The following is a 17,567-nucleotide window of genomic DNA, read 5'->3' on the forward strand; positions in this document are numbered from 1 at the left end:
AAACTTGGCAAAATTGTAGATATGGTTTGCCCGACGTGCCTTTGCTATGTCTCAATATATGTGCTCCAGTGGATTTTGAGAAATTAACGTTTTGACACCATCGATGCTAGTGTTATTTTCCTCCTGTGCTGGCACTTGAGATACCCCATTGTTCATGACGAGCTCAGCTCGTCATGAGTGTATGGAGGTGTACATCATGACGAGCTGAGCTCGTCATGAGCGTCCAAGGAGTTAAAAAACAGATATATCTGTGACAGCGCTCCGGTTAGCGCCCCGGTTCGCGTACCTGACGCGTAACGGAACTTCGCAAAGTGAAGCTGATTGGCTCTCCGGTGTCTGTCAACATTCTAAACAGTCCGGAACGGCCGCCATCTTGTCTCTCGGTAGGATCGAGAGACAAGAGGTGGAGAAAAACGAAGGGGGAAATTAATGAAAGGGGGCAAGGTAGACCCCTCCTGACCCCCTAGGAAAGATGTGGGGGCTATTAAAGGGTCCCGTGGGTCAAAAAATAAAAAAATAAAAAAATAAAAAAATTTGATTTTTCGATGTAAAAGCGCTACCCGGTACGCGAACCGGGTAGCTCACCGGTAGCGTACGGGAGTTCGCCATTTTGTGTTTCGGTCGAATTTAATGACAAGATGGAGGAAAAACAATGTGGGAAATGGGTATAAGGGGGCACGGGGGACGTATCCTGACCCCCTAGGTTTTCTGAGGGTGGCTGAGGAGGTTCATATATGTCGGAAAAAACCCAATTTTTTTAATTTTTCGCGCGGTTAGCTGCTGGTACGCGAACCGGGTAGCGAACCGGGAAGCGAACATAAGTGAAAATTAGTGAAAAAAGGTACATTCAAAATTTTAAAAGAGTAATTATAGTTAAGGTAGCTCTGAAAAGAGCTTTTGGGTTCTGTGTAAGTTCTTGGTACTTATAAGTAGGTACCAATACACAGTCTTAAATTTTGTATTAAAACTCTGTTTCCCTCATCTGAGAAGTGCACACCATGTCCTCTGTAGATATCTTGCATGTAGTAACGCAAGGTATTGTTGTAGATGGAGCCCATTCCATGGTTTGTCATGTAAGCTGAAACAGACTTATTTACATGCTTCCTCGTGTTCTCAATTTGTGGACAAAATTGATTGGACCACTTCCATTTCTGTCTTTGGCATATATTGGAATATACCAAGGCAGTTTGAGGAAAAAGTGCCATCAATTGCTCAAAGGTGTCCTTTAAAAGCATTTCCAGACCTACCCCAGAGAAGGAAAAAATGGTGTCTGCTTCTTTAAACAAATATTTCACTTGCCCCATGATTCAGGGAGAATAATTTGCTTACTTGATGTGTATAAAAACGTTTCTTGAAGTCATTTAGGTTTCTTGATATGTACTGCTAGAGTTTCATAGCCAGCATGGGGCATATTTACAAGGCCTTTGAGCCACTTTCAAGTTATTTTCCCCATGTTAAAAGTGATGCAAAAGTGGTGCAAGGGCCTTGTAAATACGCCCTCATGTGTTTTAAGTAACTTCCCCATGAATGGGGGAGAATAATTTGCTCACTTGATGTGTTTAAAAACGTTTATTGAAGTCATTTAGGTGTCTTGATATATACTGCTAGAGTTTCATAATCAGCATGGGGCATATTTACAAAGCCTTTGAGCCATTTTAAGTCAAAAAACACATTTTTAAAACACATCAAGGAAGTAAATTATTCTCCTAGATTCATGGGAAAGTAGAAACAGATCCTTTGAGCACTCCCTGAGCACATAGTAATATAAAAATGTTGTACTCTTTACCATTAGTCTGACTTTTTTTTATAATTACTATTATATCTTAAATTTTGAAAAAAAATGAATAATGTCTTAAACAATTTTTAATTTATAAATAAAATTTTATTGATATTAATTTTAATAATCTTTGGAAATTTCAAGTAGTACTTCATCTGAAATTTCATGATCTTTATTTTCATAAATTGTCTCTTGTTTATCAAAATTGTCCATAAATTCCAACAGTTGTTCGTCTACTGTCACATTAAAAAAATCGTCAATATTGTCCTGTATTTCTGATTGTACTTTGGGTTCCTGTGCTTCTTTATCCATAATTGTTGTTAAGGTAGAATAAAAAGAGAGAGAGAAATAGAGTTTAAGTAAGAAACTTCAACATTTTTATTTTTAACTTAACGTGTACAACATAGTTCTGAGTTTTTAAGAGTGAATTTATGTTTGGGCAGTGTATTCTACAAGGCAGGAAGTAGAAATATAAAGTACTGCATGTGATCAAGTCTAACTCAATCCATGACTACAACAGAGAAGCCTAACTCAATCTATAACTATAACTGAGGGACAGTAAATATCTAACAGGAAACGTTTTTATAAAAATAACTTTAGGTGCACAACATATTTCTCCTTAGAAACTATTAACTTACCTTTGGAAAAGTGTCTTAAGTTTCTCAGGAAATGCTCTGTAAATGTGCCTCAGGGAGTTCCAGTCAAAATGGCTGTCTTTCCTTCTTATTTTTCATATATATTCATGTAGCAAACCAATCAAATGTCAGCACATAAAAATACAACTTGAAAGTAATGTTATCATTGGTTGAAAATGTCAACTCTTTCTAATGTGTTTTTGCCATGTAATTTACCTCAGGTTATTTAGACAGGGCTACAAATTGAATGGCTCTATGGAATTCCATCAAATTTGGGAAAATGGCAGGGACTGGTATAAAGTAGGGACTATTCCAAATTTGGTGAAAGTGTCTCCAGTGCTTTTTTGGTACATTAACTTCCCACATTTTTTTTTGCTGCATGTGCCGTCGCGCGCCCCGGTTCGCGCACCGGGTAGCTTACCGGCAGCGTAACAGGAGTCCGCCATCTTGTGTTAAGGTCTAATTTGGACACAAGATGGATGATAAACAATCCTGGGATTGTGTAAAAGGGGGCAAGGGAGACATATCCTGACCCCCTATGTTTTGTGAGGGTGGATGAGGAGGCTCATATATGCCCAAAAAAAAGAAAAAAATGTTTTTAAAATTTTCCCGCGGTTAGCGCCCGGTGCGCGAACCGGGTAGCGCTCCGGAAAGCGTAAATCGTGAAAATTAGAAAAAATAAAGTTACATTTAAAATTTATTTAGAGTGATCATAGTTAGGGTAGCTCTGAAAAGAGCTTTTGGGTCTGTGAAAGATTTAGGTACTTATAAGTAGGTACCAATACACAGTCTTAAATTCTGGATGAAAACTCTGTTCCCCTCAACTGAGAAGTGCACATCATCTCCTCTGTAGATATCTTGCATGTAGTAACGCAAGTTATTGTTGTAGATGGAGCCCATTCCATGGTTTCTCATGTAAGCTGAAACAGACTTATTTACATGCTTCCTCGCTTTCTCAATTTGTGGACAAATTTGATTGGACCACCTCCATTTCTGTCTTTGGCATATATTTGAATATACCAAGGCAGTTTGAGGAAAAAAGTGCCATCAATTGCTCAAAGGTGTCTTTGAAAAGCATTTCCAGACCTACCCCAGTCATAGTGCCAGCATCATTTCCACCACAGTGCACTATTAAGAGGTCAGGGTTTGGCAGATGCATAAAAGTTTTTACATAAATACATATAAAATATATTTTTCCATTAAAATAAGAATACATTTTACAGCTTTTGATATTTGCTATTAAAAAACCATTGAAATTCACTGAAAAAACCATAGGTTATAGACCATATATAGTTAGGAATTTGCATTTACAAAACCTTAAAAATTCACTGAAAAAAACCATAGGTTATAGACCATATATAGTTAGGGATTACAATTTACAAAACCTTATTTTACTCACACAAAACCATTGAAATTCGCATATATAGTTAGTTGCACTAACTATATATCGTGCACCCGCAATCCACTGCTGATGATGTCACATATTACATCATTCATGACTTAGTCAGTGACATCACTGATGACATCACTGATGACAACTCAAATGACATCACTGACAACATCACTGATGACGTCATTCATGTGATAATACGATGAATCTCTTCAGACTCTAATATAACCTTAGATACACTCAGTGTAAACAGACACTCACAGATTGTCACTCATCCATAGAGTTACTCATACACCTAGTCAGTCATACAAAGAATCAATCACACCTCCATTTCCTCAACTATACAGTTATACACACCTTACTTATTGAAACTTATTCTAACACTTATTTACTCTCTTATACAATCACTGATACAAGTTTTCAATGATCCATGCAGCCACTCACACATTCACTAGCTATTATACACAGTAATTTATGTATGTCAACTCTCACATGTACTGTGTTTTACATATGTACTTACTTTGACATATAGCACTGAGATATCCATTCACTCACCAATACACTCATGCACACAGTCAACCACCCATACAGCTGTTTCCACATGCAGTTTTGAACCCATACATCTAGTGAATCAACTGTTCACACATCTATGCACAGAGTCACACACCTCCCAGCCACCCACACACACACACTCACTCTCCCATACAAATACTTGGGCAACCAATCAATAACCCATATAGTTACTCATATAGCTACTGATCAACACATGCAGCAGTTTACAGAACAACAGACATAATGATGCACAAATTAAGACAGTTTAGTCACTAACCCATGCACTCAGTGAGACACATTTAATCACTCTCTCATACAGTCTTTCATGCATCTACTAAATCCTTCATCCAGACACTTATATATCCACTCATTCTTCAATATGTAAGACATATTTTAACTTTACAGAAACATACAGTCACTGGATGATGTCATCAGTGATGTCATTTTATTTCTCATCAGTGATGTTGTCAGTGATGTCATTTGAGTTGTCATCAGTGATGTCACTGACCATGTCATGAATGATGTAATATGTGACATCATCAGCAGTGGATTGCGGGTGCGCGATATATAGTTAGTGCAACTAACTATATATGCGAATTTCAATGGTTTTGTGTGAGTAAAATAAGGTTTTGTAAATTGTAATCCCTAACTATATATGGTCTATAACCTATGGTTTTTTCAGTGAATATATATATATATATATATATATATATATATATATATATATATATATATATATATATATATATATATATATATATATATTGAAAATGAGATTCCAGCCCCATTAGTCTTCCGCTGAAAACATCCAGGCACTCACGAGCATAGTTTTATAAGCTTATTTATTTAAGCAATACCATCAACGCGTTTCGGGAGTCAGGCTCCCTTGATCACAATGTTTTTGCGTTTGTCAGAGCCCTCCCTTTCAAGCATGTACATGGTGGTAAAAACAGCAGAGGGACTCACAACAAGACACACTGTTGATGCAAATACAGCGGCCATTTTAACACATTAACAATGTCTTTAGCATAGATGTAAAAACAAATGCAACATTTCAAATCCCAGCTTGTGAAACCATTCATAAGGAAATAATGGCAATTGTTCTACATAAAAGAGGCAACTCTAGCGCTATCTCTCAAAAGAACAATTTTCATTTTTTAAAGTGCAAGTGCATTTTTCTATTTGAAAAACGTAAACACAATATTTCATAATTAAACTAAGGCAAGTGCCTATTTCAAAGAAATTGAACCCTGTTTGTAAAACAGGAATAATTAATTATTTACATCTCATGTTGTTAAAACATCACGGTGTATTTAGCTTAGCACACTAAAGTCTCATGTGGAGTTTCCCTGGCTCTAATGATCATGTTGTTTCACACGAACTGATGGGACTATTGCCAATGACAATGCTGCCAATCAAAACACCCTTATTATAAAATCATAACGTGCAAGTGCTTTAGTCAACAAGTAATTTTATACTCTAAACAATTTGACTGGATATTGCACTAAGAGGATAAAAAGTGCTAGTGCTTAGACAGTGCTTATCATTTCAAATAAAGTGCTAATATTTCTATGCTTTTCACAGTACTTAATAACTATAGACATTCCCCACACCATATATTTCTATAAGTCAATTAGGGAATATCTTAATCTCAGTAGAAAGTGCTAGTGCTTCAACTACAAATACAGTACTCCATAGATGTAAACATTTCACTCAAATTGCACCTCCGCAAATATTATTCCAAAGTGCCAGTGCATATCACAGAACAAAAACAGCATTCTTCATTGCAATATAACTGTCCCTGAGCCAATTTCTTTAAAAGAAAAACCACCTCTATACACACAATTAGAGAAGGAAGGAACTCAGAATAAGACCATTAAACTCACAAAAGAGAGGGTTGGAAAACAGTTCATTAAATTCATAGTAATCAACTCAAACAGGTATACAGGTCTTCATCCACATTTAGACCCTGTGGCTCCTTACAATTAAATTCTAATATAAAGTAAGTCTCCAATCTCCTCAACTCACTTTTTCTATCCCCCCCTCTCTTCTTTTTTGGGACTTCTGCAATACAAGAGTACCGCAGGCCTTCGGGGTTACTTTGATGATGGAGTTCAAAGTGTCGGGCCACGGGGTAAGACCTATCCTGGTTGACTATTGCTCTTCTGGGCTGTAGTATCCGTTGGTGTACAGGGAGAATCGTACTACTGATGTAGATCTTAGGGCATGGACATTGTAATAGATACACAACATATTCGCTTTTACATGTGATGGTACTTTTTATTTTAACGGTTTTATTAAAAGTTGTTTTAAAATCCGTGCGATTCATTCCATGCTGGCACGCTTTACATTTAAAACACTTTTTAAAACCGGATTTTGGCTTCAACCAGTCAGCATTACTCTTTCGTTTATCTACAAAATCACTACGGACAATTAGATCTTTTAGTGACTTAGATTTTCTATAGGTGATCTCAGGATTCTTCTTCACCTTGGAACCCAAGATTGGATCATTTCTGATTAGGTACCAGTGTTTTCTAAGTATTGATCTAACTTCCTTATGTTTAGTATTGTATGTAGTGATACATCTTGAGCTGCCTCGATCTTGTTGAATTATATTTGATTTACGAGATCTAGAGGGCTCAAAGAGTAAGGGATGTCTAGTTAGTTTCTTATCTTTACTGGAGGCACCTTTAAGAATAGTCTTGCTATACCCCATTTCTAGGAATCTCTGAGTCATTTCTTTTTCACTGGTGTCAAATTGTTCATCGCTGCTACATGTACGCCTAGCCCTATAGTACTCCCCAAACGGAATACTCCTTATTAATGCAGTTGGGTGGGCACTTTCGGCGTGCAATATTGAATTACCCGCAGTCTGTTTACGGAACACTGTTGTTTCTAATTTACTATCCAGAGGGGTAATTCTAATATCGAGGAAGTCAATCGAGACTTTGATAAACTTCCCCACGAATTCCAAATTTAGAGAATTCTGATTAATCTCGATAAACATACCGATTGATGTCTCCGTGCCCTGCCACAGCACGAAGACATCATCGATATAACGTACCCACAAAAGGATGTGTTCCGACCAATGATCCAGTGGGCCCCCTCTGAGCATCTGCTCCTCCCAGTAGCCGAGATGTAGGTTGGCATAACTAGGGGCAAAGCAGGTGCCCATCGCGGTACCCCGCTCCAAAATATAAAGATCATTGCCAAAGAGGAAAATATTCTTAGATAAACACCACTCCATGATCTCAAGAATCATCCTATTTTGGGATGCAAGGCGTATTGGTCTTCTATTCAAATAGTGCTCACATATATATATATATATATGACCTACTGGCGGTCGCCAGTAGGTAGTTATAGTTAGGATTTTTTTAAATACAAAATCTCAAAATTCTATTGTGAATAACTTTAGCGCCGGTTGACGAATCTGCCTGAAAATGTCCTCAAATTTGCCTCGCGGAGCTCCGCTCCGTCCCTGAAAGTTTGGGGGGGAATTCGTCAAGCGGGAGCCAAGATAAAAGGGGGGTCCCAAAACGTGTTTTCCCATGTTAATTTCCATAGGGCGGTCGAACTCACTTTTAGCCCGAACAGCTGAATGGATTTCAACCAAACTTGACAAAATTGTAGGGACTGGTACCCCAATGTGCCTTTTCTATATCTCAAGATATATGCTCCAGTGGTTTTTACGAAAATTAAGTTTGAAAAAATATATATTGGGCTACATTGGGCTATATATATGTTAGAGCCCAAATATAGCCCAATGTAGCCCAATGTAGCCCAAAGATGGCCACCAGAGACAAAAAAACTAATGTAGCCCAAATATCAGCCGGATGTAGCCCAACTATAGCCCAATGACAGAATATCCCAGAGTGTTCTAAAGAACAACTAGAGCGCTAACAGTCTTACTTATGACAAAAGTATGGCACACCTGAAGGTAGGTGGCAAAAACAAAGGGGGGATTGACCATAAGGGGGCAGAGTAGATCCCCCCTGACCCCCTAGGTTTGATGTGGGGGCTATAAAAGGGCCCCGCGGGGCAAAACAAAAATTATTAAAAAATAGTATTACATAAATATACAATATAGGATTCAATATAAAAAATATTACATGTATTAGCTATAGAAATTTGCTATTAAAAAACCTTCCAAATTCACTGAAAAAACCAAAGGTTTCACACCAGTTATAGTTAGGAATTAGCATTTAAAAAACCTATGAAATTCACTTAAAAAAACATAGGTTTCACACCAGTTATAGTTAGGAATTAGCACTTAAAAAACCTATGAAATTCACTGAAAAAACCATAGGTTTCACACCAGTTATAGTTAGGAATTAGCATTAAAAAAACCTAATAAATTCACTGAAAAAACCATAGGTTTCACACCAGTTATAGTTAGCTGGAAATTTTACTGACATAAAACCATTGAAATTCCCACGTCATAGTTAGTTGGACTCACTATAACTTGCGCGCCTGCAATGCACTGCTGATGACGTCACATATTACATCATTCATGACATGGTCAGTGACATCACTCATGACATCACTGATGACACCATCCTTGTGACAGACTGACAGACCTCCTTTCAGTGTAATGTAACCCTTGATACACATATTCAAAAATAGAAACTAACATTTTCCAACAAATGGAGATACCCATACCAGTTACAACAACCAATTCAGTAATTCCACCATCTATATACACATCCACTCATTCAGCAACAGTTCTATATAGTCACTCATACATATACTCACTCATCATATGTAGTGATACACATATACATCCTGTTACACACCGACAGTCATCCAAAAGTTACTCAAACACATACTCACACATGCAAATAAACTATTGAACATCCATTTATTTGCATATACAGCTATACACACACTAGCACATTACTTCTAAGGAAACTTACACATACTTACTCTCTTAAACAATCACTTATAGAAACACATACTTATTTAAACAGGAACTCTTTCAATCTCTCGCTCTAACATATACTCACTTATATACATGAATACTCACATATACTAGATTAAAACATATGTAGTTACTCATAAAGACACTAGTGAGGCAGGCATTCACTCATTAACACACACATATACACACTCATCCACCCATACAGTCCTGCACATACGCTGTCTTCAAAACACATACAAACAGTGAGTCAGTCACCAACCCATGCAGCCACTTATACACAAAGTGAAACACTGATACATATATTTAAATATTTAAAAATTACTCGCTAATAAATGTATTCACTAAGATACACTTTTTAAGCCAGTTAACCAATCAATATTTTATTAAAAATAAACATCCATTTACACACTTATTTAAACATGTATTCGTCCATCGACCTTTACAAATACATATATAAAACATATTGATTTTTCAGAAAGACACACATTTACTGGATTTTGTCATCAGTGATGTCATGAGTGATGTCAATGACCATGTCATGAGTGATGTAATATGTGACGTCATCAGCAGTGCATTGCAGGCGCGCAAGTTATAGTGAGTCCAACTAACTATAACGTGGGAATTTCAATGGTTTTATGTCAGTAAAATTTCCAGCTAACTATAACTGGTGTGAAACTTATGTTTTTTTCAGTATATATATATATATATATATATATATGCACAAAAATAGGTACAGACAACTTCTTGAGCTGGTGCCAGATTTTCTTTAACACCATCGCTGCTGCAGCAATTCCCCTCCTTTGCTGCTGCTCATGATTTACCATTGTTCATGACGAGCTCAGCTCGTCATAAGCACAGCTCAACCGTGCATCATGACGAGCTGAGCTTGTCATGAGCATTGAAGGGGTTAATTTATTCAAATTGCGTGCAAAGCTCCCTCATGACGCGTTTCGGGCCACTTAGCCCTTGGTCACATGACTGCATTATGTACATGTAGAGTTTTTATTGGTGATACTACCGTCACCTGACCTTGCATGTGACTACAAATATAGTAGAGTTAAACAAGATATTCTCTAATGTGGCTTAATAATACTGTACAAAATTGATGAAACACATAAGGTAATTAAATACATTACTGTCATGTATAAAAACCTCTATGAGAAAGACCCTTTCAAATTGATGGTGTGAATGAGTTCGAACGGATCACGACATAATATTGATAACATTAATATAGAATTACAAAAATATTGAGGATAAAATATTGAATACGAACATCGAATTCCTATCTACAAACAGGTAAGTACAAAAATATTGAATCAAAAATATAATTTAAAAAAATATAGTTAGTCAAAATATCAATTTTTTTTATTTGTCTTAAAAAGAATGTAAAACATTAATGACATATTAAAAATAATTGAAAAAAATGTACTTAAAAATACTTGAATAGCCTTAAAACTATTAAATAATAAATTTAAGTTATTTAAAAAATATACAATTTTATTTTTCAAAACATATATATATATTAACATAATATTCATAAAAAAATACAATATTTTTACCGTTGGATAGCTTAGGGGTAAAAATTACTATTCCAACTCCAGTGAGTGCAACAGTAGGGAAAGCGTTGGATAGCGTAGGGGTAAAATTTACTATTCCCACTCCAGAGAGTGCAAAAGTAGGGAAAGCGTTGGGTAGCGTAGGAGTAAAAATTACTATTTCCACTCCAGTGAGTGCAACAGTAGGGAATGCGTTGGCTAGCGTAGGGATAAAAATTACTACTCCCACTTCAGAGAATGCAACAGTAGGGAAAGCGTTGGATAGCGTAGGGGTAAAAATTACTATTCACACTCCATTGAGTGCAACAGTAGGAAAAGCGTTGGATAGCGTAGGGGTAAAAATTACTATTCCCACTCCAGTGAGTGCAACAGTAGGGAAAGTAAATACTTCCTATATTAATAAAAATATATAACATATTAACACCAATAAAAAATTAATTAAAAGTAATTACCAATTTAATATAATATAATAATTAATCAATTAAAAATACAAAAACGTATTACAATTCATTACCTAATAATACAAATTAATTACCAATAAACAATAATTAAAAATTAATTAACAATTAATTCAAAATAAATAGCAATCAATAAATTAAAATATTTAATTAATTGCAATTAAATTACTTCCCAACCTATTCCCCTAAAAACCCACAACCCGCAGCGGGAATCGATTTTATAAAATTAATATAATTATCAATTAATCGATTAATAAAAATGAATTACCAATTAAAATGTAATTATTTCCAATTAAAAATTAATTAACAATTAATTAAAGATAAATACCAGTAAATAAATTAAAATATTTAATTAATAATAATTAAATTACTTCCTATCCTATTCCCCTATGAAGCCACAACCCGCTGCGGAAAATTTGTTAATAAAATTAACATAATTATCAATTAATCAATTAAGTCAAATTAATTGCCAATTAAATTGTAATTAATTACCAATTAAAAATAAATTAACAAATAATTAAAAAAAATAGCAATAAATAAATTTAAATATTTAATTAATTATAATTAAATTACTTCCCACCCTATTCCCCTATAAACCTACAACCCGCTACAGAATTAAATTATGGAAAAATTAAATAACATAAAATTCATTATTTAAAATAAATTATAAAATAAATATACACTTTCACACATATACTAACATAGAAGACACTTTAAAAAAATTGATAATATTTAAAATTCGATATATTTAATACCTATATTATATACTTCGATATTTTGACTTTCTATATTTATGAAAATCGATATTAAATTACTTACCTTAAATTCAATATTTTTGTTGACTATATTCTGTCCATTCAACATTTTGTCCATTCTATATTTTGAATTCGATATTTGTGCTATTCTATATTTTTGATTAGATATTTTATCTGTATACCAGTTCGAACACAGCATATATCAATTGTCGTGAATATCGTAGCACAAATGCTGGAATCACCATGCTGCATCCACTCATTAAAAATAGTCATTTTTTGTACAATTTAAAAACCACTTAAATGTAAATATCAATGTATATTATATATAAATAGTTGATAATAAATAACAATGTCTGTGCAAATACCGCAAGTGCAAAACATTACTGAACTCAAATGGCCATATCAACAATCTTGATTCAACAACATAGCTCTAATATACAGTCACAATGTGCAAACCATGTGTGCAAAGTGCTTAATACTTAAAAGTGTCTCAAGTGCTAGGTAATAAATATAAATATACTAAGTTTCAGACGGTGGAGAGACGAGGAAATATAGTTTTCTATTGAGATAGAATTTGCCTATAAACGCCACATTTTTCCTAACTTAGGGAGCTCCCTTAAAAAAGGTAAATACACTGAATATGGAATTTCAATAACCAACTATCAGGCAACAAAGATTGCCAAAGCCACTAATTCAAAACAAACTTCATGGACTAGATTGGTGGAATTCATGTTGCATTGCAAAGATCTTAAAAACATACAATGATGAAGTAAAATGTCCTCTGGCAAGTTAAAAAAAGTTAAAGCGAACATTTAAGCATTGGCAGATCGTAATATCCTACTGAAAATGGCAATCATTTGATTTTAAATATCATGCAACGAATCTAAAGATTATTGTTGATCAATTTTAAACAACAAGGATAAAAAGTGTGTTGACATGAAGATAACAGACAAAAATGTGTACCCAAACAGAGGCATACCATTAAGTTATAATAAGGGGGGTTTACGATTATAGAAAATTATGCATATCCTCCCCTGTGCTAAGGCCATGTGGGTACTTAGGGGCACATTAGGATGGCGGGCGGGCTTTGCCCGCCCACCACCCTATCGGGAAACGGGACCGCCCGCCTCAAGGGTGGGGGTCCCGAAATGTGCATTAGTATGCGCCCGCCACAGTGGCGGGCGCAATCCTCATTTTAACATTGTGGCGGGCGGTGCTCACTGCACCGCCCGCCACAATCTGAAAAGCAAATGCACGCATTTGCAGACACGAAGCGGCAGGCACCCCGGAGTGCCTGCTGCTTGGTGAATGCAAATGCGGGGGGGTTCCACAGGTACCCCCCCATTGCACAGTACACCTCGGCCATCACCTGGGGGGCCCGCAGGGGCCCCCAAACCAAAGACCGCCTGCCTTTCCGTGGCGGCATTGCCGCCACGAAAAGGCTTGACAGAATGCCCATTGTAATATGGCTGGCGGTGTCAAACAGACACCGCCACCATATTAAACATATTCCGCCCCGGCCGCAAGGCAACCGGTGCGGAAAACAGGCGGGCGGTGTTTTTCACCGCAGCGGTCTCCCCCGCCATCCAAATATGGTGGGGGAATTTGGCAATGGATGTTGGGCGGATTGCCTCCGCCAGGCCGGCGGTGGCTACCGCCAGCCTGGCGGAGGCAATCCGCCCGACATCATAATGGACCCCTTAGTGTCAAGCTAGATGATATACTTTGACTCTAATTGACGTAGCCTTTTCTTTCTGTTGCCTCCTCTCTTATTTAGTGGCACTGTATCTATCACGAAATATTTCAAACATTTGAGATAGTTTTCATGTTCTGATTTAAAATGTTGGGCTATCGGGTACGTTCGATCAGAATTCACGATGGCCCATAAATGTTGCAATATACGCACATGTACCTGTAACTTGGTGCTCCCTATATATTTATAGCCACAGTTACATTCTAAAACATAGACTGCATATTCCGACCTGCACGTATAATGCCCTTTTAACTCTATGCTGGTAAAAGATAAAGGTGTGATGTAGGAACAGGTATTGAGTCTGAATTTACAAGCACGACAGGTGCTACACTTGGGTAAAAACCTTTTTCCGGAACCAACCAACTGGTTTTATTGTCCAGTTCTTGACTGGTTTTCACCAGATCGTTATGCATGGAATATGCTTTTCTAAAAGTAAAATTAGGTTTGTCTGAAAGCACTGTTTTCAAGGTACTGTTAGTTAGTCCTATAGGCCATTGTTTCATAATTATGGCTTTTATCTCTTGGGCTTGTTTACTGAAAGTAGTGATTAATCAACACTGTGTAGTGTTTATATTGATATCCTCACCACTGCCCTGTTTTGGCATATGCTTAGCTTTAACTTGATCTTTGGCACCTTTTATTAAAACTAGTCTATCCATTTTGTTGGCTTTTTTTATGGCTGCATCTATTTTTTGCGAGTTATAACCTCTTTCTAAAAATCTCTGCTTACCTGCCTACTGATGATACATGAGGTCCCCTTCCATACTGCAAGCTCTACGAATACGGAGAAATTCACTGTATGGAAGGCTGGTGATGGTATGTGCCGGATGAAAACTCCTTGCTTGCAGCAAGGTGTTGCCAGCGGAGGACTTTCGATATAGACTAGTTTTTATTTTGTCGGCGGAGGCCTGTACTTTGATGTCTTAATAATTAGTGCTGACTTGATCTATATGTGCATTGAACTGCAAGTTCATGTTATTCACATTCAATTTATTTACAAATTCTTCAGCTTTACTAAATGACCCCCGCCAAATGACAAAAATGTCATCAATATATCTCCACCATTTCACCACATGTTTCTCCCATACATTCTGATGTTCTTTACACAGGACATGCTCCTCCCACCAGCCCACATGAAGGCAGGCTTAGCTGGGAGAGAAGCATGCCCCCATAGCTACTCCTTGTAGCTGCTGAAAAATGGCCCCATCAAAAGTAAATATATTGTTGTACAGGCACCATTTGATCATGCTTAGCAGGACTTTGTTATGCGAATATAATTCAATTGGTCTTATTTTTAAGTCAAATTTGACTGCATTGATGCCGTCTTGGTGCCTTATACTGGTGTAAAGGGATGTAATGTCTAAAGTTAAAAACAAAAATTCATTCGACCATATTTACTTGCTTAATTTTTGGAGGAAATCGTTAGAATCTTTAATGTATATGGGTAGGGAGGCTACAAACTCTTGAAGATAGTAATCGACATACCTAGATGTGCTTTCAAAAATACTTTTTCTGGCCGATATTATGGGCCTACCAGGTACTAGACTAACCCCTTTGTGCACTTTTGGTATAAAATACATAGTCAGAATTAATGGATAATCATTATTTAAAAATGCTAATTCGTCCTTGCTGATAAGGCCTTCTTTTCTCCATTGATTGAGATCATCTTTGTAATTTTTACAGATTTTCTTGGCCTCAGCTTGATGGATTTTATGATTCCAGATTGTCTAGATGCCGTTAATCCTCTGTCTTGTACTCATTTTTGAACTCATTTGTGTCCCATCGCACTATATTACCTCCTTTATCACTTTTATTAATGATCACTGAAGAGTTGTTTTTTTATTATTTTCATCAGTTGGAAGTATGGTGAATTTTTCTTGGGAGAAACCTTGTTGTGCTCTTTTGATGAGGTGTACAGTTTCTTAAGTTCATCGGTGACTCTATCATGAAAGATGTCAATAGCATTATGCGGCATATTGGGAATGAACGTTGATGGGCTTTGAAAGGATTATGACATGATGATGACCTGCTTACATCTTCTGTACTTGCCAAACTTTGAGTGCTTGCTGCTACGGGTACATTGAGGTCACTTTCACTCCCCAAAAGAGTGGCACATCTCCAGCTACTAAACCCCTGCTGGCACCAGAAACTCTCAGTTGGAAATTTGAGTCTCTGTTGGATTGTCATTTGATGGTATAATATTTTGTGGGTTTGAGCTTCCTAATGAATTTCAAAATGTCTATCCTGGTTTCTCCATAACTAAAACTACTCTCAGGACAGAAACTTAAACCCAAAGAAGAAATCGTTTCTCCGCTTGGTTGAGCTGCACATTTGTTAACCCTTTCCATGCTCATGATGGCTCCACGCCATCATGAGTAACGGGCAGCTTGTGCTCATGACAGTGTGGAGGTGTAGTGCCGCTGCCGCTCCGCCCACACCTCACTAATTCCCCGTCGAATTAGTGAGTGGGCGGGGTCATGACGGCGTGTAGCTGTCATAAGTGCCGCACCCACCCCCTTGCCCCGGCCTCATCACAACCAAATTTGCGGAGCAGGGAAGGGGTAAAATTGGCGATGGTTTGGTCTACATCGGTTGGCCCTTCTGCCACCTTTTGTTCTGTTGCCCTCTTCCTTTGTCTAGAAATAAAACACCCACCATTTACAAATACATAACATGCAGAGGACAATAGATTATATCTTGATTTCCCATGCAGTGATACTGATAGTTTGACAGCGACATATTGTAAATTTCCCTCTTTGACGTTACCCCCGATATGCATCCATCTAAACTGGGAACTTAGGAAACCCCATAGAAAGCAGTGGTGCCTCAATATCTCTCACTAAAGAAATGTCCCACAAAAATCCCACCTCACTACTTACTTTGTGGACAACAGAGGTTCAGTCTGATCAGCTCAGCATTAATGGGTGGCTGCAAAAGCCACGATCAGGGGACAACAAATGAGTAATGCAGTACTAACTAATGGACACAAAGCCGACAAGCAAACATCCATAGAATGAGACATCCAAACAATGACATGGGAATACCTTGCCAGACCATTGGACCTTCCAGGCAAAAATTTGAAAAGTCCAAAATGGAACTGAATAAATACCCTGTTGACTGCCAAAGAATGTGCTATGAACAGGCAAGCCGGATATTAGCTACACAATGCAGCAAAGAGATGCACAATGGCCTTCCATGCCTTCAGAGACTGTAATGGCAGTATCCTCACTGAGCCCAAGGACATAGCCGCAGTGTTTGCGGGCTACTACATAGAGAGGTATAGCTCTGAGCTGTCCCACAACGAAAACAATGAGAGTCAGTTCTTTGACGGCCTTAATGCTGAAGGTCGAGCACTACTGTATTAAGAAATATTGAAAGACGAGACCTCTGAGGCCATTACCAATCACCCATAAAATAAAGCTCAATGAGAACATGATTTCCTGGGAGAATATGAAGCAGTAGACCTCTTATTAGGCCTTTAAAGAAGCAGCAATAGCTGGAAGACTGACATCACTCTCCAAGAGGGCACAGATTACAGTCCTCCCAAGGCAGGTAAAAACCCAGTCCTTTAAAGTAGCTATCTCCTGACCTCCCTTCTTAACTTGGATGTAAAGATCCCAGGGGCGATACTAGCCTCATGCCTCAAAAAAGTTATCTCCACCATTGTCGACAACTTGCAAGTAGGATTTGTGCAGGGCATAACTTCTTGCAATTACCTGCACACCATAGCGCGCCTATTGTGACTTTCAAAGAATGCACAGGATGAAAGGGTA

Source organism: Lissotriton vulgaris, chromosome 8, assembly GCF_964263255.1.
Source record: "Lissotriton vulgaris chromosome 8, aLisVul1.2, whole genome shotgun sequence".
NCBI classification, from domain to species: Eukaryota; Metazoa; Chordata; class Amphibia; order Caudata; family Salamandridae; genus Lissotriton; species Lissotriton vulgaris.